Genomic DNA, 23,155 nt, shown 5'->3' on the forward strand with positions numbered 1-23,155 from the left:
TGAGTTTTTGGGAACGTCCACCACAAACTACAGCTAAAGGACCTGGGACATCAGCAAATAAAACACCAGACTACCAAAAGTCTGGTGTCTTATTTTGAGAGCACTCAAAATAAGGAGCATGTGGCTGATCCCCATTCATGAAACCCATCATTTAAGCAAATTCTCCAGTACCACATCAGAAGTTGATGATAATTTGGAGGAGAACTGAGCTGGAGCAGGGACTCCCTGCAGTGAAGGACCCTTGAGTCTTCTACAAGGATGCCCCATGTAACATCTAGCCCTGGATAAGAGCTACAAAATGCTCAAATGCACTTAAGAATAGAATTTTAGAGCCATCAATGGCTGTGGCTGAAGAAGCCACATCTTGTTTATGCACACTCATTATAAACAACACAGTTCAGCACAGAAGAGCAAATCACATCCCCTCACAACCACCAGGCCTTTCTTAGCGCTAAAGGTGCTTTATAATTAGCTCCATCTCTTTAAGATGAATAACAACCTAGAAAATCACACCCTTAATCCCCCTCCTTCCTTCCCATTTACCATTCTAATGACTGAAGAATAAATTAAAGTGTGCCAGTGTAAGGAAGCATGAGAGAAACGGGATTCTACCTCTTATGAAATATTAATCAGATTCACTGACCAAAAAAACATTTCTGATTATTAAACAGACATTTAAATTATAACTCAGAATGACTCCAGCTGCCAAAATACAGGAACTCAATTTTGCAAAGCTCCACCGCATTAACATAAATCCCGGCCAGATTAATCAACTAGGAAAGCCAGCAAAGTGACCTGAAGTCTGACTTTTGCCCGTTGTACTCAGCTTCCATAGGAAGACTCGTGCAGGACTTATACCAGTGGGGAATTAAGCTTAGGAAGGAAATCAGCTTTTTTACAAAGATTTGCAGGTGGAAGTGTGCTGCATGTTAACCTACTGTCTCGGACATATTAGCCAGGCTGGTCACTTTATTTACATAGCAAGTGCTGAGCACCTAATTGCATAGCAGGACCATGCTATCCAGGTAATTACAGGCTACCTGCCAACTAATTATTTCTTCTCTTTCCTCCACGTTCAAGCCTGCTACATAGCAATGATCACACTCTGACTTTATTCAAACAACCTACAATAAATACACAGTTAACCAAGAAGTCCATTTAGCAAATAATAGCTGCTATTAATATTAATGGCAACTACATGGGGATATTACTGGGAAAATTACTGCATACAGTATTTACTTGCTAACACCTGCGAGGCTGCTGGAAAGCAAAGAAAGGTTGGGAGGAGGTTAAACATGCTGCTCAGGTCCAAGCCTTGCTTAACCCAGCATGAATGGCTGGTTTGAGCTGGGAAGGCTCTGATACAGGTGTCCTATGAGGTTTCTTTATGGGGAAAAATAAATAAATAAACAAACACCAGGGAAATGCTTCCATCCAGCTTGCAGTAACAGCAGCTAGCTGGTTGGTAGACCAGGGTTCTGATCCTTGACCAGGTGAAAACAGCCCAAAAAGAACTGCTTTCTAAACAAGAGAAGCAGAAAAGCTCCCCCCAAATCTCCCAGTCTTTCCCCCGAGCCATCCTGATGCACTACAGAGCTTTTATCCAGACCTGGACCAGCGACCGGGCTGAGCCCAGACACCTCATGGAGCTGCGCAAACAGGACGTGGGTGGAAACCCTCTCCCTTTCCACCCCATCTTTCACAGAGCCAAATTGTGAAAATCGTACCTTGGGATCTTGCATTGCAACTGAAAGGGGAATAAATAAATAAATTATTTAATTAAAAGACAAGCAGTAAACAAGGGGATCATCAAAAGAGGTGCTACAGGGTGAAGAGATGTAAGAAAGGCATACTATGTTACAGCAAAATAAGACTAATTTATTCCTAGCATCTTACCTGTAGAAATCAAAGCACTGCACAGTGGTGGTAAACATTATGATCTGTTTAGAACAGAAAGGCTGAGGCACAGCAAAGAATTTATCCAAAATCCAGCAAAGCAGTAAGAGAGACAGGAATTGCACAAACCTCCTGGCGCCCACTTCAGCGTTCTGCACCCAACCCTGTGCCATCTGGGGAAGGGAAATAACTGACAGGTGACCAGGAACATCAAAACACTGGGGATGAAGAGTAATAAAAATGTGCACTGCTGTTACTGAGCATGGCATTCAGTTCTGCTAGCTTTAAGTAACTGCAATACATCAGATGTATTAGAATGCGAACCAGTAGAAGAAATGTTCCCTTCCTATTTTCAATGCAAGTTATCTGCTCAGTCACACTTATACTGAAAGTGTTTAAACATTTCCGAGTGAGTTTTGTGCCAGACCTCTGTGTATGTCTCTGCCCAATAGTAATACCAAGACAATGATATAACTCTCAGAGCCATCTATATTGAGACAGCAAACTGGGCAAGTGTCGAAGTATTTATCCACACTGCAACTCCAAAATGTTGAGATTAGATGCAGCAGATATCTTTATCACATGATTAATTTCAGCTGTAAGAAGAGGCATTGCTATGGAGGAAAAAATCTTATCTTTCTGCTTCCTATCAGCCAAAAACTGAGTTATTTTTGGAAATAAACCATTGGAAATAGACACTCTTCAGCCAAACCCTACAAAAGCTCAGGTTTGGCCAAGAACAGTTCACTTTCAGTTGTCTGAAAAGAAGCTGGAAGGGTTTGTGGATTATGTTTTGAATCCAAATTCCAGCATTCCATCAGAAAGCACCAGCAGCTGAATTCAGGTGGGGAAACCACGTGCTGACTTCATGGTGACACACCAGTAAGGAAGGTGCAGGTGGGACAGATGGCTGGAGATGGACCACACAGTGGGTTCCACCTCATCTCAGCAGGACATGGCTGTCTGATGACCTGAGATCGCCCCTAAGTATGAGAAAACACCACTGACTTCTCCAAAGGCCATCACCTCTTCTTCAGTGCACAAGCACAGCAGTGTGGATGTTAAATACAAATATACCCAAAACTCTCCACGTGCTAAAAGCTCTTAATTTTGCAGTCTAAGCACAGAGGGTCACGAGCTTATGCCAACCCAAAAATAATCATCCCCCAAAGCACCTTCTGGCATGGCGGTGCCACCTGCCAGCCGGTGTCACTGCAGAGGCAGAAATATTGAAGGTCTGGCAAATAAGCGACCCATCTCCTGGGCATCACTGAGCTTCGGCTGCTCCAACATCATCATCACCACTGGGATTGCCAGAATACATGAACTGGCTTGATACAAAAATTACTTTGAGACATTTCTGAGCCGTCCAACACTGCTTTCATGCCTGTACTAGGAGTGCAGAGGAAGCTTCATCAAGTATCGCTTTTCCTTAGGATCACTTGGATTAAACCGCTTGAAGCCCACTAAAGGCAAAAAGCCACTCAAATGGCTCCAGCTGTGGGAACTGCTCAGGCACTACTTTCAGGTGGGCAGCCAGGCTGCGGGGATGCTGCCACCCCACAGAATCCGTGGTCCAGGCCAGCCCCACTGGTGCAGCCGTGCCACCCAGCCCCAGTTCAGCTTCCTCCAGAGGCACTGGCAGCATCCTAGGGGGTTTGTCAGGTCCAAACCCAAACTGATTGCTCCTGGATGCCCTTACCTTATTGTACAAACTTTGGGGCAGATTTTACGATTAGAAAAATCCTTAGTGGGATTGAAGCAATTTGAGGCTAGAAATATGATTCGAGTAAAGGCTTAGTGGTGATTTCTGCATTGGAGTGGCTGTGAAGCGCTGGGAGGGTTAAGCATAGCTAAGCCGTCTCACTGCCCCCAGACCCATAAAATAATAAATAGCAGGCATTTCTAGGCTGCAGCATGGTCCCTTTAGCAGCCTGGAGGGAATTTAAATCCATGAGCCCAGCCATCAGCCAACATGCTTATGTAACAGAACAGTTTATATGGCACTGGAGGGCTCCAGGCACTGCTTTAATGCCTCATAAACTTCCCAGCTACAGGGCACTGCATATTTACACACACCCCTTCGCTACCTTCAAGGTTTCCTGGGATTTTCACGTAGTACCATTGCATTTTATTTAAAATCAAAGTTTCATACCAACTTGGCATGCAACTTGAGTACTTTGTCAAAATTAAAAAAGAAATAAAAATGTCACATTCCTGTTCAACACCTTCTCAATATAAATCAGGTCTATTTTGTTAAATAAAACAAAGAGCTGAAAACAACAGCAAGCCAGCACCTGCTGCAGGGCCAACATCACAGCCACGTGGTGTCCCCTGCCCAGCTCACCACCCCGCGAGGTTTTCCACCCTGCGAGGTTTTGTCATCTCATTTACTCAGACAAGCAGAAAGCACCAGGCAGAGCTGGTGCAGCACCTCATGCTGATGAAACCCACAGCATCTCCTGGGCTTGCACCCAGAGCACCCCCAAAAAAAAAAAAAAAAAGAAGCAGAGCTGGAGATGTGTTACTAAAACATCACAGACCTGCAGCCTTTGCCCAGACCATCAGCAGGTGAGGGATGCGCAAGGCCTCACCATCTCTCCTGTGTTGCTTGTCCGAGGGCCTGACTCATCCCCAAGCCCAGCCCAGCTCTGTATTTACAAACCTACATCAGTCATGCAAGGAAGGATCTCCAAGGGCTCAACATCGTGATGGAAAATTAGTTGATGTTTATCCAAAACCAAACCAAATCAGTCTCAGTCAGCCAGGACACCTCACCCTTGAATTCCCTCCAGACAAGATCAGCAGCAGATGACATAGTGTCATGCTCTATAAATGTCAAATATCAAGGGCAAAACTGCTTCTGTCTTTGTTAATTATAAAAGACAAGAGGCTCTTGTGCTCATCTGCTTTGGCTTCCTGTGCCACGCAAGCCAGGGAGCTCGTCAGAAGCCACTCCAGGTTGAAGCTATCAGGAATTAGCTCTGTGTCTACTAGCCTGAAAGCACATTTTTAGAAGCAATTTTCCTCCAGAAAATGGCTTTTAAGCTACATCTACACCCAAGAGCACAGAAGGGCTGCCCTGGGAAGGAAAGCCAGGTACAAGCACTGGATGGGTGTTGCAGAAGCGCTCAAGGAACTGTGGCTTGGGTACCAGCCAGGGGCTGTGCCAAAGCTGGACACTGCACAAACACTACACAGAGCCATCACCTTTCCCAGAGACCCAAAACAGCTTTAGACTCTGGTCTCTTACTGGTTACTCTCACAGCTTTGAAGAGTTTCCTCTTTATCAGTTTCTGTTTTCAAAAAAAATAGACATGAGGGTTCTTGGGAGGAGGAAAGGGGCATTTAAGTAGGTATCTTGATGAATTGTGGGACCATTTGAGAAACAAATACTGGATGTTTTATACACCCTGATTAAGTATTCTTTTCTGCATCCCTCTGGAGAGTTTCCAAAAGCAGTATTTAAAAATAATTTCAAAAAGCTGGGAGGGAGGGTATGAGGAATTTTCAAACCTTGTCCTGGCTAGAGAACCCTAAAAATCAGAGGGTTTGAGCTTGAGGATATGCTTCTGCAGTCAGAAGTGAGAGAATTTTAATCCAAGTCACGCTTCTCAAGAAGGAAATCTGTGGTTGGCCTGGGTAGGCAAGAGGGGGCCAGGAAAAGTCAGGGTGCACTGCCTTTTGCCCATCAGGGGAAGGAACACTCCGTTGTTAGCCACTGGGAACAAACCCATCAAGAAAACAAGATTTATCTTGTAGGCCCAGAGATTTATCATATCAGAACTGCAGAAGCCATCTGATTTTTTTTCCTCATGTCCTCCTAACAATATGGTTTCATATGTCTATTTCCATTAAACCTTTAAATAACTCCAGAAGCTACACAAGGTGTAGCTACTACATTTCTGTATACAGGTGAAAACAAAGTTACTACATGTGATATTGTCACACATAAGTATAAGCACACTCACCTTGTATAGACCTGCTATGTTCAGCCATACATATCAATAAGTACCTTTATAGGCTAGACAATCCCCCAAAAGTTAATGTAGAATTTTATACCAAAGCAAACAGAGGTTCAGAGGTCCACAATCAGGATTTTGATAGCAGTGTAATTTATGTTAAGAGAAAAGGAAAAAAAAAAAGCCTTTTTTTTTTTTTTTTAAATAAATGAAAACCACAGGAAAATTGTGAAGTGGCTTTTTTTTTTTTAGGGTCAGAAACTAATCATAATGACATCCTTTGTATTTATAAATGCACATAATTCATTCAGGCTTCTTTATTGAAGTGGTGGATTTCTTTCCAGTAATTTAATAGCTGAATGAGTTTATCATGCAAAACCAAACCACCATCATTGATATTCACACTGAGCAACTGGAGAGATTTTTCAAAACCTACTTGCATTTGACATTTCTCCCGGCTCCAAGCAGTGAGTACGCATTCCACGGGACTGTTTGTTCCTGGAAAATGCAGACCCAGCTCAACTTCATATATCAGTTTGTCTAGAACAAACATTTTGTACTTACTAACAGCATCTTAATTGACTAAATGAAAAAAGCAGAACATTTGCTCCGTCTAACAAATAAGTAGGTATTTTTTGATGTCTCCTACCATGTTTTCAAGAATAGGCATTAGGAAAAGAATAAATACCTGAACACATCAGTAAATCCTTTGTACCAAAAACCCTGCATGTAGTTACAGTATTTATGCCTGGATCTCTACCCAGGTACCAATGAAACCTTACTTTTTTTCCTGGCATGAAGGAAGGTGTGCGTGTCTAGACAGAGTCATGCCGTGACTCAGACCACTGTCACCCTACTCATAAGACTCTGAACTGTGACCTATTGTGTATCTTCAATCTCTTGAGTATTCCTTAACACTTCATTAACTTTCCCATGCAAATGACACCATGAAGCCTATGACTGTATTTTAATACTCCCAATATTTTCTAATGTTCTGGGCATGACTCAACATTTTTATTTAATTCCAAACTTTTAGAGATGGTGAATGAGTTTCCAATGGCGAGGGCAAAGAGATTGCTTTTTACACAGTACCCAGAAAATGTATGCAGCTCTTATTTACATCTCCGTCAGAAGTCACGGATGTTTGAATTCATTTTTGTTAAGGATTAACAAAAGATACAAAGAATCATTATTAAGCAGTAAAACTAATTAAATTTCAACAGCCTGGAAAATCATTTCAGATTTCCAGTACAAAAGCTTTACTTCCCTCAGACACCATTCCCTGGCCTGACACGGCCCCTTCACAGTGACAACACAGGATGGAAGCATTTACATTGTGTGCTTAAAAGTGAAATCAGTGCTGAAGAGCTGTCCCAAGCAATCAGGCACACTAACCAAATACCCTCGTTCAAAGCAGAGCACAACAACAGGAAATCTCATTCTGCAGGATATCACACATTTGAGCCTTGAAGTTAACAATGATGTATGTAAACTCTCTTCATTACAGTTTAAAATTATCCATGGCATAAAGAAAGTTTTTCCACAGTTTGAGTTATAAACTACTTTGTTCTCAAGCAAGAAACTCCACTGAAATTGGACTTTCTTGCATGCACATTTTCTGACTCTTGCCTGGCATTTTCAGCAGACCCTGTGGTGTTCAGTTGGACTGGGACAGGTCGAGAAGAGCTCTCCAGCAAAGCCACGCAAGCTGTCTCCATCAGCACCTGCTGTTTGCCCCTCCCTGAGCTCTGCAGGTTACCTGCTGAGATGTAGGAAGTTATTCCAGGAGTTGTTGATCCCCAGGGCAGCACTGCCAAGGGGAGGCAAAGTAGTGCCAGTGGTGGAAGTGGCCTTGGGGTACCCTCTGCCATCTGTCAGAATGATAAGGGGGCTTAACAGACCCAGATAAGGGATGAGTCTCCTACAGGCATTCCTCTCCTGTTCCCTACACATTTCACCTTGTTTTTCCTCTTTGCAATCCCACCAACACCCAGATTAATTATGGCTGACAGAGAACTTTCTTTTTCCTGACGCTCTCAGTTCAGATTTTTATGCATATGCTCACATATAACACACGTCCCAATCATCTTTCCACCCTTTTAGGATATGTCAGGCTTTCCTATAAGTCATTGGTTAGTTCAGGATGCAGCATCTAAGACCCCATTCTTCTGTTTGGGTTGAAGCATCTAAGCTGTCACACCCAGTGAAGACCACAGTGTCCAAACCAGCAGTTATTTTGGCAGTGGTTAGAGATAAATGGGCTGTATCTAGCACAACAGCAAAAGCTCTAACAGTTTTTTCTGATCTTTTTTTTTTTTTTTTTTTAGAATGGAAGAGGAATTATTTTTCTTAAGTGCAAAGTATTTAATATTGTAACAGCTGCTAAACTCATTAAGCCAACCCAGACAATGATCACATCATTATCATAATTCCATTTAAAGCATTTGTCTTTTTTCAGAGGACCAACATGACATAGTCATTAGAACATTTTTCTGGCAGTTAGCATTCTTATTTGTTGTGAGGGTGAGAAGCGAGTTGAAGCATCCTCATTTTTCTTTGATTAAGGCTTCAATTAGAAAAAAAAAATCAATGACTTAACAAGGTCAAGACAACATTTTGACGTCCCAATCTTTTCACTAAGGATCACAGAAATTTCATTGGTTTGCAAAAGCTAAGCAAATTGGGCTCCTTGTTTGTGAACCAGTATGAACATTGCTAATCACCTCCACCCTATTTAGAATAAAATCTGCATTTCTTTTAACTTGTAGATGGTTTACAAATGCAGGAAGAGAATAACAGCATGGTTCCTGCAGAATGCAAATGCAGCATCTGAGAAGAGATAACCCCTCAGCACATCTCATAAACCTACATGCCTGTAGTAAGGCAGAATATTCCCTAAAAACAACATGGAAAGGAAATGGGGTGTGGAAATCCCATTCTATAGCACTGGGAAGAAGTGCTATAGGAGAACAGGGTGGTGGTTGGATATCCAGTATTGGCTGAATCTTGCACCCTTTTCTGAGCAAAATAATAGTAATAAATAATAACAGTACTTAAAAAATAATAATCTAAAAATAAATAAATAAATAAACCACCAACAAGCACCTGTTCTTCCATTAAGGACTGTGAGCTTTCACAATTGAAAGCTGGCAGGTAGAAGATGTAGATAGGACAACTTCAAGTCAAAGGGATAAGTGGTTTTCCACAAATCAAACATGCCTAGCTGTTCACCACCTCCTGCAACTCAAGAACCAGAGAACATCGCTTGAAACTACAGGGCAAGAGGTTTTAAACAAAAACACGGAAGCACTTCATAGCAGCAACAAGTAATTAAACTGGGGAATGGGCTGTGCTGGGATGTTGTAGCCAAAAGCCAGTGAGAAGCCAACACTACTCAAAACCACATCCCCAGTTTTCTGAGGATCAATGTACCAAGTGATTTTTTTTCTTTTGTCTGTTACTCCTGAAGACGCATACAAGGAGATCATCATCATCTAGAAGTGATTTCCTCAAGATCCTGCAGCAGTCAGTCCAGGAAGAACATGAACTTCATTAACCTGAGGTCTCTCGATTTTCTTTCCTCAGGGTTTGTCTTACGTCAATGATTTTTCTTTCCTATCACGCAAGAGCCAGGGAAACAACTGAGGACTACATCTAGAGAAAACACAGCTCAAGTCAGCTCAAATCTTCACAGACAGAAAATGCTGTCAAGTTGTCCACAATTACATCCTACAAGTAGTATGAATTCACGTGGGCAAACCTGTTCAAACATCATCCGGTGCTGGAGCAAGCCTTTAATCACACAGACATGCTTGCCCGTCTCTGATTTCAAGCTGCTAGAGCTTAGATTCAGGTTGACAGAGAAGATTTGAGCAATAGCATGGGAAGAAATGCAATTAGTGAGCTCGAAAAGCACTGAGAGCAGCACAAGGGAAGCACTGAGGAAGCAACACAATCCTAAAGGAGAAAAGATTAAGGAGAAAAAAAAAGTGTCTTGGTTTTGGAGTCTAAATGAGCTATCCTGTTAGAGTAAACAACTATTTCCAAGATTGCCAAAAGTTATAAATCCTGTTTGCAATGAACCTGTGAGTCCAACCTGACAGGGTTTGTACACAGTTATGCTGCAGCTGCTCCTTACAACACACCAGAGAATGCAAAGAGGAGCAAGCCCCCACCTGGTGCCAGGTCAGGTTTTGTGCTCTGAGCTGTGACAGATTCCTGCTGATGGCTTTGCCACTGCTGAGCGATCCATAACTTCTCCTTTGTAGCTACCTCTAAGCTTAATAAATCCTGGGGTTGCACTCCCTTCCCTCAGTGGGTCCTCTGATGGTGTTTTCCTCAAGTGCCCTTTTTATTTAACTACAAGCCTTGCATTTCTGAAACTTTTGTTTGTTCTAGCTGAAATTGGCCAAGGCACTCAAAATTTACATGGTGAACTGCCAGAAAGGCTGATGTACTCTTAAAATTACACTTTGCCCGCATTTTCTTGCAAAACATGGCTAAAATGCGGTGGTTTTTTTTTTTGGCAGGTGTGAAACTGCTTCATTTCAAAGAGGAGATGCAGAATTATTATCAGAACTCTTCAATATTCCATGCTCTGTCTCTTTTCTTTTGGGGCTGTGAATCTGGATAGCTTCAGAAAGAGAGGTGAAAAAAAAAATAATCATGTTTTACTGAGAACTCTGGGCCCTCGAGCCATCACGTGCACTGCAGCAGCGCTGGCTGGCAGGATGCGACAAGTGCTGCATTTGAAGACGTCGATCAGAGAGCTTTTTCAAGCCCACCCCCTCCATGAGGATTTCCTATCCCCACCCAGGGTTTCTCAAATCCTCTATAAGCTTTGCGTTATGCTTCTGTGAGCTAGTTTCCAAATAACATTATATACTTGTTAACAGCTTGTTGTTAATGATAAATGTAAAACACAAATTAATAAAAGCAATAGTCATAATTGGGGCAAAGCATGAATTTGATAAGTTTGCTAGCTGAAAGTTACGTTTTCCATATCTACATTACCCATGTAACCATACATCATCTGATGAAGCGGAGAGCTGGGATGCAGAGGCTGGTACATGAACACTTCACAGATGCTCATCCAAGATGCAATGCTGGGTGCCCTGGGACCATGCTCAAAACTCTCCAGAACATATCAGAAATTGTTTTTTCTGCCCTGCAGCACTGTAATAACAACCCCACCAGCACATCTGTTGCAACCAGTAAGAATTTGGCCAGCAACATGGGATGCAGCGAGGTAGCTATGGGGTGGCTGCCAAGGGCAGGGAAGTCTCTGTGATGAGCAGAGACCTGTCCCATGCCTGCTGCTGCAGTCTGCAAGCATCTTCTACCCAGGGGAATTCATCTATTTATTTAAGCAAACTGAATCTTTTTTTTTTTATATAAAGTAAACTGGACCCCCAGCACTTTTCTAAAATATTATACACAAATTACTATTTTGCACCACTTGTCATTGAATAAAAAAAAAAAAAAAAAAGTGAAACAGAGCCTGTGTTACCTCATCTTCAAGCTTAAAAAAAAAAAAAAAAAAGACTGACAGTTCTTCAGGCCCTCTAATAAAATATTTTGGTACTAAAGCCTCATGAGAACAAAAATTATACTAAAAAGCAACTCAGGTGACAGGGAAATGTGGGAGTTTTTTGCCTCATTTATCATGGATAGAGGAACACAGAGAGCATCCATGATAGGCAACAGGGGGAACTAAGGGGAAATCAGCAATTTCTGCAAAAACTGATGTTTTAGTAGATGAGGAACGTGCAAAATGGTTGTGGGGCACTCCACATGCTTCAGCAGGTGTTATTCCTGTACCCCAGTACTCCTGCATGCTTTTGGCCTACCCTAAACATGGCTGAGTTAATCTTCACCCAGAGCCTGTAGTGAAGTTTCCCAGGGGAAAAGCAGCAGCACACTGGGGCTCTGGGCTTTTTCAACAGCTAAAGGGAAGCAGGTACTTCTCCTCCAGCTACAGAGTGAACTTTAGTGCAGGCACGAAGGGCACCCCCCGCTATCTTCCCAGCAAGATCCCCCAAGAATGGAGTTATTTTTAAAGGCATTTTGTTCCCCAAACAGGAATCCAGAACTAGTGGAAGAGAAAAGCAGAAAGAGAGAAAAAGAACCCGAGGCACAAATCCCACACTCGCAGTAGGGAGGGGATGATGGCAGGGGCAGCCCAACACGCTGCAGCAGAAAAGCAAACCTGGCCCAGTGCAAATTCCTCTGGCTCTTTGCACAAGTCCAAAATATTCAGAAAAGCAGAGAGTCTCCATGAAATATGTATTTTATTTTATTTTTTTTAATATAAATGGCTTTTCCATTTACATATCCTTCCTCTGGCTGGGCAGATAACCACTTCTTAACGGTACTCTATCAGAGCATCTCAAAATGCAGCACAGACACCCACTGGTAGTTGAGTGGCAACCTAATGAAGGAGTTAAGGAAAGCTGACTGCTTTCACTATCAATTATTGCTGACAATCCTCATTATGAGTCTGAAGTTTCTGATGACTAACCTGAAATGCCTACTGAATTCTTACACGTCAATGCTGCACAATTTCTGATGATCCTTTTAAGCTGGACTAGCCAAAACACAGGCTTTTAGGCTTAGTCAACTTCTATTGGTTCTCCTAAACTGGAGGAAGAAAAAAATAAAAACTATTTTCCCCCCAATATTCTAACTTTCCTCCTCAAAAGTGCCTTACTTGGTAATTTTGGTCTAAATATCATGATTTCCTGCTAGCACATTAGATCAAAATGTAATCAAAATGAGTTACCCTGAAAAAATTCTCACTGAAAGTTCAGATGGAAATCTGTGTTCCTGTAAAATACTTCTTTTTTTCCCCTGAGCAAGTATTTCCTGAAACAGTTTATTCAGAGAATTTTCAAACAGATTCTCAAGATCTTTCATAATTACCACTTAGAAAGAAGAATGCAAAAAATCTCTAGGGGGCTTTTTTTCCTTTTACATTTGAGGACTCATGCACACAGATGAGCAATGACATATATCACACTTTCTTCTGTCACAGATCCTGTCACTATATTAAAAGCTGCTCTGCTGTGAAAAGAATAATCCAGGCAAGTGTGAAGAGTGGTATAAAGGTAAACTGAGAAAGATTTATCACAGGGGAAGAAAGAAAAAAATCTATTCGCCTAGTTATTAACATCAGATTAAAAACAATGATGTTGCAGTGTAATTTCTCTCTTCATTCACCCTTTTTATCTGATCAGTAAAGGGAGAATTTAACACATTTCCTATGAAGCTCTCTGCCTGGAATGGGAATACAACAGGTTGTTCAGATTTCTCCAGCTGTTAAAGAACATGCCCAATACAAATGGTTCATCGGGGAAAACTGGATTTAAGAGATTACTGGTGTATTATGCTTGGTTTTACTCCAACTACAATAAACAGCACTTTAAATAAATTAATAGTGGAAATTACATTTGTCATTTTGATTATTCCTACACTGAATTTCATGCTCTACAGCACATCCTGGTTACAGCACAATCCACCACCACTTCCACAGGGTCCCACCTTGCTCCAAGCCCACCTGATGCCATCAGAAGACCCCAGGACATGCCCAGTCCAGACAAAAGCCTGAAATTTAGTGCTTGGCCTCATCTGCATTAGGAAAGCTTCCCAACTGCTGCTTTAAATACACAGCAATCTCTCTTCCTGCAGAGACAGCATATGGCAGGAAGCAATGACTTCCACTACGGTGCCAAATACCACTTGTCAGGCTCACAACATAATTTTTGCCACTCTGGTCACCAGCCCAGGGAGGGTTTGCTAACCTTCAGCTGTGCACAGGGTGCCCTGCTGCCCAAAGTTTTTTTTTTCCCACCCTCCTTCAAGGTTTCCTACCAGAGCAGCCCTACCATCAGCAAAACCATCTTGAACCCTTCTTGCCCTCAATAAATAAAGCCAGAAAGTCCTCTCCTTGTAGGTTGCTATAGAAGCACTGCTGACAGCTCAGTGACCTTTCTCCAGCAGTTTCTCTCATTGCTCCAACATGAAAGGACAATGAGAAATAAGGCTTTTTCTTTTTTCTTGGTATTTCTCCAAACTACTATGATAGCAGCTAGTGTGGAAAGATTAAAGACAAATACTCTTATTCGATCACAATACCTCCACCTCCCCCGCAAACAAAAAAAAAAAAAACAACCAACTGATGATCCTGTAACATTTCTTGACATCGATGTCTAAAAACCATCTGAAATCTAACAGCTAGCATCCACTGCCAAAATATCTGTGTGAATTCCATGCAGAGAATGCACAGGTAGTTGCAAAGAAACATCAGAGATTGGGAATTAAAAAAAAAAAAAAAATAACAAAGAAAGAAAGAAAAAAAGCAAATTAAAGATCATGATGTTTTTAGAAGCTTCAGTGTTGGTGACTTGTTGAGGGATTTTTTTGAAACAGCAAAAATCCCATGTCTTGCTGCAGCTGAGCAAACCAAGCTACCAGGGCAACTGAGAAGTTCCCATAACAGTGTTCCCACGTCGCCCAATTCTGGAATTTAGAAAAATATTGTTACCAGCATCCGGCTTCAAGGACAAGGTCTACGTGACTGTTAATCACAAGGGGGTTGTTTTCTTGCAGGTGGGGTTATTTTCTTGTAATTGTTTGTCTGAGTGCTTTTGACCAATGATCTTGTGTGAAACACTATCTGCCCCTGTTAAGTTCACTATAAAAGTTAGGCTATTCAGGCAATGAAGTGGAGCATGATCTGACTCTACTGGTGTCTGTCATGCTTTCGGCCGTGCTTCCTGCAACAGTGACCAGGTAGACTACTAGCTTATCTGCCTGCATACATGCACCACTATGCAGCGATATTACAGAGCTCTCTGCAGACCTTCAAAGTAATTAGTATGGGCCATTATCCATGAAAATGCACATTACATTTCTTTTAAAAAAGTCTCATAAGGCATTGTAAACTGAAAAGGATCCCATGTCTCAGCAACCAGCACCTTCTTTTGCTGACAGTGAAGAACATTTTGTTTCTGAAACACGGCTCCTATTATCATCACATTTTGACTCACCAGCACTTAGTACCAACTTGTAGTTGATAGTTTTAATTTCCTGCTAGTGCAAACGCATGGCCTTGTTCCAAACCTGAAGCTCATCCGCCAATGTAACACATGAAGTATTGCAAACTTAGATTTCAGTTAAATAATTAATCCATATTCTCTGCTTTCCAGAGCCACGAAAAATGCAATATCTCTGAGCTGAGTTCTGACCTTCATTACATTGAAAATTAAGGTAAAAATCACCATTCTGGATTCTGCAAGTTCCACTTTATTGCTTAGATATATGATAGACAAAAGAAACCTGAATCTATCATTCAGGATGCTTGCAAAATTGCTGGGTCAGTGTGTTTGTTCACATGCAGCTGCCACGAGTGCAACAATATTGCAGGTCCTGTATTTTAACTGCAACAGAAAAAACTGCCCTAAATTTATTGGCCCAGTAGAATTAACTTGCAGCAGTGGCTGCCAGCTGCTTTTCACTACACTAATCAAGGATCAACACGATTTCTTTGCAAGAGGGTCTTCCAATGCCAAAGGTTAATTTCTAACACAATTGGCTAAATTAAGAGAAATTCTATAACAGCATCACTAACGTAAAGGCTGGATACCTCAAAGCCCAGTCTAATTAGCACAGACAGGGAGCAGGGAGAAGGTCGGGGTGGACAAGATCTTCCGCTGAAGAGAAAGTAGGAACCAGGGATCCGCATCACCAAAATGCTCAAGTTGCTTTTACACTTCCGGATGTGATCTGCTGCATTCCCTGTGATGCTTTGGGTGGCCCCTGCAAGGAGAGGGGGCTTATGGGCAGCTTTCACTCACCGGTGGCTGCTGCTGGTTGTCCAGGCATCAGCTGGCAAGACTTCCTGCCTCCCCTTTCTGTCTTTTTCTCCATCATTACCTGTGCAGTGCCAGGCCATGGGATGGTATCTCAGGCACGTCTGCCTGGAGTCTCTAGAGACTCCTCATGGGCTGCAATTAAAAAATGGTTGGGCTTAAAGTTTTTGGCACCAACTAGGTGTTTGTAACCAGCCCCCTCCCAGAAAAGCTTTCTATTGCACTAAGCCAGGAGTTTCATTCTCGGTGCTGCTAGGAGGCTTTGCTAACTTTCAGTTTGTCAGGCACGGGTGGCAGAGGCAATGCAGGCTTCGCACAGAAGAGGCTCTTTGATTCTGGATTTGTACGTCGTGCAGCACTTTGCAGTCCTCGTTCGTGACAGAGTCTCCAAATTGCACAGAGGAGCAGGAACAACAAGTTAAAGACAAGCTGATATCTTTACAACCAAGCATCAGGCTCTAGTCTGGCCTTTGGTGACATGGCCCTGGCAGAAAACCTCCTGTTTTCTTGCTTGCATTATTGTTTTCTGCAAAATGGATACTGTCAGTGCAGCAGAGGAAATATTCGTGCCCATATATGAAAAGCCAGTGCATTGAGATGAAGGACTTTTCACACTACTTTGCAACACACAACCACGCTGTGCCTCCAGCTGCTTGGAAATATCACTCCAGACACTCAGAAAACCCTGAAAAACATCAGTTAGTGTTCTTCCTTGCCATCTGTACAAATCTGGAAAAATCTGGAAGGCTGAGCTTTTTATGCAAAATATACACTGGGGACCTGGGAAGAGGAATAGGTTTGATAGCACTACCCCTTTCGAACAACAAGAAAATTAAGATTTTTCTTCAACCTTTTTTCTTCTTCCTTCTGGAAATCTCCCTAAGAGTTCAAGCAGTTAAAGAGGTAAACTTTTTGTCCTCAGAGAAAGACAGAGTGATATTTAATCAATAACAGCCTTAATCTTTACTGCAGATTGAAAATCAATAGGTAGCCTCACAAGATCTGTTTCAATGGAGATATACATGTCATCTAATTAAACCACGTTCTCCCCCAGTTATTTAACACAGCTTTTATGTTCTAGCATAGCTAAAACAACACCACCTTGAAACGCCTGCTAGACATAGGCTTGTACTTGTTTTGCTGGGTTTACAAAGCTGCCAGAGACCAGGCATTGTGTCCAAGGAGCGATATGGGTGATGCTTGTTTACGTATACTGAATAATCCATTTTGGGGGTAATGGTTTGGGGAATTGGCAGCACTGAGTTGCTTGTTCATCTGTTCTGCTGTTTAGAAATGCAACAGATGTCGTACTTAAGTATCATGTCATGTGCTGCCACCAGATCAGCTCAGGAACCATTTCCCATCTTCTACAAGCTCTCACCACCTCTCTGCACATCACCAGAAGGTAAAGAGTCAGCAGCAGCAGGTAAGCCACTCCTTTGCATTCACAGTAGTGATGAAAGAGCCAAGACACTGCAACGTGCAGAAGGAGTTTCTGTCCCAAAAGGAGGAACGGTCATTTCAGGGAGGAAGAGCATGACACAGAGAGGGCTGGAGGAAGCCAGCTACATCCAGACCACCAAAAGAATTTCCTTAAGACTTAAGGTTATCATTTAGTTTCTAATCCTTCTCTCACAATAATATATTTCAGCTTCTAACTGTTTTTCTGGCCACCACTTGCTAACAGAGATCTGGAGCAAGGAGCCTTGCTGAGGAGAGCTGTGGGATTTAATACCTGAGGGGCAATTTTCAAAATCCCTTGCAGGAGGAGGAGGTCAGGATGCTGTTAGCCCTGTAATAAAAACAACCCACTATCAGCCCAGGCTGGATTTGGTCTCCAGCACAGACATCACAAGCCAACAGGCTGGTGTCAGAGCTTTTACTGCAGGCTTGCCAGGCCTGATTGCAGCCACAGACCAAGAGATCAGCTCCCAAAACATGAGGTCTAAAATCCTCCAGTTCTGACCACCACAGAGCTGTACTTACTAATAACAAGCAACTACAAATTACAGTTTCGCTATCTGTGGGCGGCATGCCACAAAGATTAAAATTTCACCCATTACTTTAGTGCATTGATAAAAACTTGAGAACAGCCAGGTTTCACACTTTCAACATTAACATTTCTAGGATTCAAAAGGTCTTTATAGTGCATGAAGCTTTCACACTTCAGCCAATGAGAAAATAATTTTATAATTGGGTTTCACTAAAATGAAGAATTCTGTTATCCCTACCTAATTGTTTTGCTCTATGAAATTACAGAACCACTGAAACATTTATGTACTCAAGCTACTAGACTTTTTTTTTTTTAAACCCAGACATTCTTCCATCAGAAAGATGTGGTTTTAGTAAAGTAAATATTTTTATATGGAAAATACCATTTGAAAGCATAATAAAACTACATTTTTAACAAATCAACCTGAACAAACTTCTGTTTTTAATCTGGAAACATAAGCACTCCACTGGGGAAAAGGGAAGAAACTTAAAAAGGTGAAAGGAAACAAAATCCAGAAAAGGAAAATGGAAAACTCAATAAGCGCACTGCCAAAGTGGCACTGGAAATTTATAGCAAGTGTGCTTTTGTTTAGGAACTGCTCCGGGAAGCACAGAAGGTGGAAGCAGCTGGTCCAAGTTTACACAGTCAGACAGAGGATCAAAACCCAGGGACGCTACACTCAGACCGTTTATAGGTCCCCCTCTCTGGCAGCAACCACCAAAAGGATCCGGCCTCAGAGCAGCAAAGTTCTGGAGCCAGAAGTGTTTTTTCTTGCTCTCTGCAGGATTGTTTCAGCTCGAAACTCATAGTCACAGGTTCTGCTATGGTAGTGGTATCACACGCATTTGCCCACCTGCATCCACTCAGTCACTGTGCTAGTTGGGATAGATGTTTTTAAACCCCAGGTCAAAAGGCTGGGGACAAATCACACCAATAACAGCCTTCAGATGCCACAGGAGACCAAAGCTCTGACCAGATTTAGGCTGTGATGAAAGGTACTTCTAATTTAATACTGCTCCTATTCAGTTTCACAAATCAAGTATTCAGACCTGGGCTGCAGCATTCCCTTATTAATTCCTTTGAGGGTTCATTTATGCTGGCTATCATTGCTGTGCCTGGTTCCTGCAGAGCCGACCACTGGCTCCACGTCTTACATTCAGGGGAAGGTTCTGCTTCAGCGCTGGGCTGTGCTTTGAAAAGCACCACAGTGCAAAATGTCTCCATGGGTCGCCTTTGTTTGTCACCTCTCACGGGCTCCAGAACATACTGGCTAAATCATTAAGAGCATGTTACAGCAGCAGCGTTTTTTTTTTCCAGCTCTGACATCTTCGTGGCAGATGAAACCCCAAGCTGAGTCCTCCCTTGTTCCTAGAATAAGGCCTCACAAGGGATGAGACAGATTTGTTCCTAAATACACCTTAACTAAACTCATATCCACATGAAGTCAAAGCTACTCACAGTGAGAACAAACTGTCTGGATTTCCTTAATTTGCAAGTCAGGCAATTAAAAGAGGACTCCTGTTTGTACACAAGCAGTTGAGCTACAATCACTCTTCCCAAGGCAAAACCACACTGATTTCCACATGATGATGATGATTCTTCCATTCATAAGAGCTCATTCATCCCTCATGGCAGTGTCGAGAATAACTGTAAATCTTGATACTTCTCCCAGAAATGACTACACTTACAAAAGAGTACACTGAAGTGAAGGGATATCATATTTTTCCTCTCTCTCTCTTTTTTTTTTTTTTTAAATTTTAAAGAGGGGGGGTTATTTTCTGGCCTATCCCTTCCAGGACCAAGCTTCAACAAAGCCAAGAATTTCCGACACTGCAACAGCTCATATTGCAGCCCTGCCCTCAGGTTCCTGAGGAGGATTTCATTACAAGCTCTGTCCTCCCAGCTTTCCGTCTCAGGTTTCAAGAATAGGAACAAAGGTGTTTAAATGCACAACTTTTGGAAAGGGGGCAGCGAAGAAGAAAAAATAAGAGTCAGCTGCTCTACCATTTTGCTTAATTCAGAAACACTTTGTGAGGGATAATAAAGTCTGGATATCAGTAAAATTGCATAATCCAGCCACCCACTATCAGACTGCTTCACACAAATTTGGCTATATTTTTCCCCTTGCCAAACTGTTCCTGCAGCAGGCCCCATACTTGGCAGAAACGCTGCTGCTATTCTGGCTGAAGAACACATTTAAGGGGAACACTTTGTTCCACTGTGTTGAATTTATTCTCAGCAAATTCTTCCTTCCTGCTCGCCACGCTCCCTGCTCCTTTCTGGAAAAAGGCACCGACAGCAGAGCAGCCCCGGTCCTTGTCCTGGCTCATTCATCACCAGCCTCCACCTCACCACCTTTTGTTGGAAGCCTCTAACAAATGTCAGAGTCCCGCTGATGAAACCACCTATCCTGCAATAATTCTTCCAAATGGACAGCACGAGAAGTGCTCAGAGCAGGACTCACTTCATGTGCAGTGACAGAAGATGTGTTTAGAAGCTGATCTGTAGCCCAAATACTTTTTTTAATGCAACTACAAAAAATAACGTGTGTCATTCTCGTGCCTCAGCTCCCTCTATATGAACTGCACACAGTAAAATCCCTATGACAGGGATCACTGAGAATTATTTTAGAGGTATGGGGGGGTTTCTCCCTTCTCTTCCCATCACATCAGGCCTGTAGACTGCTGCAGCAACCTGCTCTTCTCCCTGTCCAAGTTTTCACCATTTCCATTGGGACACGGGGACTAAAAGGGTAGCGGGAGGTGCTTTTAACCCAGACATCTGGAAAGGACAGAAATAGGATTTTTTTTTTTTTTAATTTGCAAGAAGTACCATTAAATTCCACTTACAAATCACTAAAGATGCTCATTATTCCTAAAACAAAGCTAGAAGGCAAAAGTTTAAATAGCTAAATGCTAGTACCAGGCCTTTAAAATGTCAAGCAAAGAAGCACAGACATGTAGTCTGCCCCTGACTTCAAAGCAATTTTATGTAGACAAAAACGTGCTCATCTGTTTCTTTCATTTCAGTACATTATCACAAAAAATGAAATGGCACGACTTGTAAAGATATCAGTGCTTATATCTAACTTCACCTTAAAATCATTAACCTTTTTATAGCTTACTTTGTTACTGAACAATTTCATTTCCACGTGATGTTCTTCTGAAGGAAATAAACACTTTCAAGTGAATTTAGCCTAACAAGAGAAGTCTGTATAGCATTTAAAATCATTTATTTACCTTTCGAAAAGAAACAGCATACGTATACTCCCCATACCAACTTAGAAATCTGCTTCAAGTTGGTTCTCTGTGATTTAATTACAGGTATTCCCAGACCAGCTCCATTAGCTTCAGCTTTGGTGGGTTTACACACGGCTTGGTTGTTCTCTGGGAACTGGTTTGACATCCATCAACAGATCACACCCAAGAGCCATGGAGCATTAATTAACTCAGGGTTAACGTCAGCTGTTTTCACAAATGAGTTCATGACTCAAAGGTTAAAGGCTCTTCATCAATTCTCATGATATATCCATGCCAAGACTGCCTTAAAGTAATTTGTGGTGATCGCTACATGCTATGAGCTGAAGGACCTATGCCTCAACAGGGGAGAAAGGGCCATTCCCACCAGGGGGGACCTACATGTGAGAATATACCTCTTTCAGTGCATCATCACCAATTTTCTGAGCCTGTCAGAATACAACCAGCCAGCCTAATACCTCTGAGACAAAAAACTATTCGGGATGCAGAATTATGTTTGTTTTCCACAGTGGTAAACTATCCTAACATCCCCATTATTTTTACATTTATGTTACTTGAACAAAAAGTGGTCACATCACGTTTGTTGCTGCTCCTGTACCTACCATCCAGGCTTGACTTTGTTCAGAGCTATCAGAATTGAACTTTTAGTAAAACGGCATTTTTTTTTCTTGCTAATACACAGCAATAAATCTTGCTGCTGGAAACAGGAAACTTACATTTCTCTGTTGAAAAATAACATGATCAGAAAAATAAGTAACACCCAAATGTCCTTCATGTTCCCAGTTCTCAGAACAGAAGAGAGCTGCAGTAACTTGAAAGGATGCACAGAGCCTTTCTGGCAAACTCACGTCCTGACTTGAAAAATTAGAATCATTACTAGCACTCTCTTACCTTGTTGATGAATTCTCAAGTGAGCTTCAGACCTAAATCATCCTATAAACACAGCACACTCTGAGCTCAGACAGGGCTCTCTGGAAAACATTTTGAGAAGTGCTTGAACTTGGTTTCATTACTTACCACTGAAGATGATTTAGGTTGATTGGTTTCTGAATGAAACCAAATGAGCTGAGATCATCCGTTTAAGGTATCACCATCTCCAGAAATTAAAGGTAAAGATCCTGAAAAACAGTGAGCCTAATTCCTAGAAGAGAGGACAAACAAAGTAAGCAAAAAAAATAAACATGGGAAGTAAATCTCTAACTGTTCTGACGCTGGAAGATAGACTTTAAAATGGGGATAGTTTAGCAAAAGAAGGACAACTTCTTGTGCTTCAGCCCAACCCTTGGTTGTATGGAATTTAGGGATATTTTAAGGGAGAGTAAATGCATCAGGAATTAGCAACTACTGAAACTACATGAAAGAAATGTTAAAGAAATATCTAAATACATAGCAGAGGCTGCATGAAAACCCTAAGCCTTTAATTCTGTCATTACCTAACTTGTTACTGCTTGGATTTGAGAAACTCGCAGAATTTGTATATACATGTATAAATTTGTGTATATAAAACAGATTTTTGCTACATTATTTCTCAATTAAAAAAAAAAAAAAAATGCAGGGGAGAATAACAAGGCAGTCAAGCCCAGGAAAGGCCACAGCAGCTCTCTGCAGGGCCCAGCCCAAGGAAGCTCCGGGTGAAGCCCGGTGAGGTGAGCCCAGGGTTAATGACAAACTGACAGCAGCGATCAGCTGTCAGCCTCGCCAGCAGCAGCCAGGCCAGGGAAGGAGCAGGGCTCTGCTCCAGAGGCCTTGCAGCTGTCTGTGGACAAGTGCCGAAGGCAGGGATTCAGGAGGCCTCGATTAGGAGCCAGACACGGGGGTGAACGTGCCTCAGGAGCTGCAGCCCCTTTAGGGGGCTGTGGGGCATGCACTAATGCCACCCCAGGGGTCATTAGCTCTTTCCCGGTTGCACAGCGTGCCAGTTCTTAATTAAATCCCTCCTGTCCTTCTGTCTGCCTTGGTCTCCAGCTGGCTTCAGTGTCCTTTGTGCCAGGGGTGGCCGAGGAGCACCAGGAGCCCGCTGCTGTGGATGCTCCTGGGGACCAAGGCGAGGAAATTCCCAGGCACAGCTTCCCTGGGCAGCGTGACAGAGGTGTCCCACGTGGCAGAGCCCCGTGCAAGTGAGCAAGCACAGGACCACTGAGGGGTGCATCTTCTGCACTACGCATCCTGCTGGGCCAA

The 23,155-nt window shown here is 42.4% G+C and overlaps 1 long non-coding RNA gene across 3 annotated transcripts; it reads right to left on the minus strand.

Moving 5' to 3' along the window:
- Positions 1-15,145: 15,145 nt before the first annotated feature.
- Positions 15,146-21,995, minus strand: LOC137841652 (uncharacterized). Of its 3 annotated transcripts, XR_011088685.1 has the most exons (4): positions 21,869-21,970; positions 16,346-16,412; positions 15,792-15,862; positions 15,146-15,674 (listed from the first exon to the last, which is right to left on the minus strand). It is a non-coding gene; the product is annotated as an uncharacterized lncRNA (long non-coding RNA). The 3 variants fall into 3 exon arrangements; XR_011088684.1 differs by having other exon boundaries at positions 15,146-16,412; positions 21,869-21,981; XR_011088683.1 differs by lacking the exons at positions 15,146-15,674; positions 15,792-15,862; positions 16,346-16,412 and adding an exon at positions 19,652-20,501 and having other exon boundaries at positions 21,869-21,995.
- Positions 21,996-23,155: the final 1,160 nt, after the last annotated feature.

Source organism: Anas acuta, chromosome 18 (genome assembly GCF_963932015.1).
Source record: "Anas acuta chromosome 18, bAnaAcu1.1, whole genome shotgun sequence".
Lineage (NCBI taxonomy): Eukaryota > Metazoa > Chordata > Aves > Anseriformes > Anatidae > Anas > Anas acuta.